Source organism: Salvia hispanica, chromosome 1 (genome assembly GCF_029641045.1).
Source record: "Salvia hispanica isolate PSC_SH4W2 chromosome 1, Shi_PSC_v1, whole genome shotgun sequence".
Classification (NCBI taxonomy): Eukaryota; Viridiplantae; Streptophyta; class Magnoliopsida; order Lamiales; family Lamiaceae; genus Salvia; species Salvia hispanica.
This window is the reverse complement of record NC_142692.1, coordinates 22,266,289-22,268,962: the sequence shown is the minus strand read 5'-3', so window position 1 is coordinate 22,268,962 and position 2,674 is coordinate 22,266,289. Positions and strand designations below refer to the sequence as shown.

General features: G+C 43.6%; 1 pseudogene; it reads left to right on the top strand.

The window, feature by feature from the left end:
* The first annotated feature begins 320 nt into the window (after nt 1-320).
* LOC148933447 (uncharacterized) lies at nt 321-1,254 on the top strand (annotated as a pseudogene).
* Nucleotides 1,255-2,674: the final 1,420 nt, after the last annotated feature.

Below are 2,674 nucleotides of genomic sequence, written 5' to 3'. Positions count from 1 at the left end.
CAGATTCTGATACATAAAACATGTCAGAAACAACCAACGCCCCAAAAAAACAATGAATCCCACCCTTCACCCTTCCCTGCGGAACTCGTCGCACAATTTGCGGAGTTTCTGCGGTTGAGCATGAGTTCGATCCCCAACAAAACTCCAGAAAAGACTCATCACCCCGAATCGTTGGGTTATATAACGGTCAGAGCAAAACTGGATGGGGATAACTACCCACTTTGGGCCGATCTAATGGACCGGGCAATCGGGGGCAGAGGACTGACATCTCACATCGATGGAGTTTCTGTCCCTCCGTCCCGAACCGATCCAACCTACCAACAATGGCAGCAACGAGACCACTACATCTTCACTTGGATTATCAACAACATGGCGGTGAATCTTGTGAACGAGGTTTCACAATACACAACATCCAATGAACTCTGGGACGGGCTGGCCATCACCTACGGCAGCGGCGCAGACCCCGTTCAGGTGTATGACCTTCATCGATAGACAAACACAATTAAACAGGATGAAATGTCCCTCGAGAGCCTTTGGAATAAATTCCAGAAACTGTGGATTGCAATTGATCGCAAGGAGCCAATACCAATGACAAAGGAACGATTGCGGCTATACCAATTTGTTACCGCACTGGATGACAAGTATGAATCTGTAAAAAAAGAAATCATCAGGCATGATCCATTGCCATCAGCACGCGAAGCATACGCACGCGTCCGACGGGAATCGGTCAACAACCAAATCAAAGGAATCGACACATCTCAGAATCCTGCCGGTCTCGCTTCTGGACTCGTTTCGAAGCCGCCCAAATACTGGACAAAAGACGGCGCAACGTCCGTGGCAGAAACGACCGGACGATGACCGAAGCCGCCTCACCTGTACCCATTGCGGTGGTAAGAAACACACTAAGGATGGCTGCTTCCTACTAATCGGATTTCCCGATTGGTGGGACGAGATGAAACAAACAGAGCAACACGGGCATCGAATCGGGGAGGACGAGTCGCCACCGTGACCAGCGACTGGGCTGCCAACGTCGGCGAGTTGACGGGCAGCGCCGGCGCGACGCACGGCGGCACATGCGAGGAGCAGCGGGGCGGAGAAGACGGAGTATGTTCAGCGGCTAGGGCTTTTACGTGTTCAGGTAGTGCTTTGAGGATTAAACCCCTCACTAATGAGATACTATCATTTAGCCCCAGTACTTTGGGTATATTACACCATAAACCCCACCCTAGAAATATCTCCCAAAACCACCCTATAAAAACTCATATATTACCCCAGTTACCCCACCTCACAAATTCCTCCCAAATTCGACCCCCGCAAACACATATGTCACACAGACACCCCCCCCCCAGCCCCAACTTATTGCCAAAAAACATCCCAGCTCTAAAAACTTTCGGAAAAGCTGTAAAAAAAATTCCCAGCCTTGATTTTACACCAAATATTCGCTGCAACGATTCGTTCCAGGCCCTAGCAAATTCCTCTGTCACTATTTTCACGGACACAGACAAGAATTGGATTTTTGACTGTGGCGCGACAGAAAGATGTCTTTTGATGCGTCTGATTTCACTAACATCTCTGACTCTCGAAAAAGTTTTGTTCGCACAACAAATGGGCATACAATACTGTTAGGTTTGGTATACTGAAAAGCATGTTTCGAGCAAGTTTCGCGCGAATAGAATCTTGCTTGTATACGTAAAACTCTACAATCCACTTTTAACCCGATTCAGTATTATTCGAGCAGTCTCGCACGAATAGAATCACTATTATTATTACATTGTGTTTGCTTGTGCATTTATAAGATGTTTTACAAACATTTGAATGCATAAGAAGTAAACAAAGTCTAAGTCTTTTGCTTTGTAGACCGGTTGTGGGCGTCGTCCACTTTAAGGTAACACGGTCAGATCTATGCAATGCTTTGCAAAAGAAAAAGAAGAATTTCACAACCTAGATAGGCTTTGGCTACCTATCGTGAAAGGTTGCAATGTCAGTCCGCATATTTCTAAGCCTTATTGAAATAAGATGACATTGGTGTGGTATAGCACTGAACGGATCTAACAGCAAGAAGTGTCTTTATGTTATCTACTGAAAGACTAGGTCTTGATAAAATATTATTTCTTAATCTACATATGTTAGTATTGAGCATACGGTATTGATTATGCACTACTTTGACTTATCAAATGGTGCGGGTTTTTCGCAACCCAATAATCCTGATATATTGGGTAGTGGTGATTAATATCTAGCGGTGCTAGGATTGCTATTATGTTGAAACGTGCGCGAGGTGAGTCTCGTTTGATAATGTCATCAAGAGGAGCTCGAACAAGGTTTTATTATTCGGAAAACTGGCCAGTTGGAGTTTTATTACTCTATGAATAATAAATAAATGTTTCTTGCTAAGTCCACTCTTGGAATTAATAAGATATTAATTAATTAAGTCCATAGCAGACATTAATTAATTAATTGACATTTATATCTTAAGCGCGGGAAATAAATAATAAACAACGGAAACCCGGATTACTTGTAATTTAGGATTTGGATGGGGAGAGTTCAATATTACTTCTGTAGTGGCTGCTCGTAATATTCCAATTATAACTTATATTAAATTGTGGGTTCAATTTAATTTGTAAAAAGTAAATTGGATGAGCCCATATCCAAAACCTTCCATAGATCCCTGTCTGGG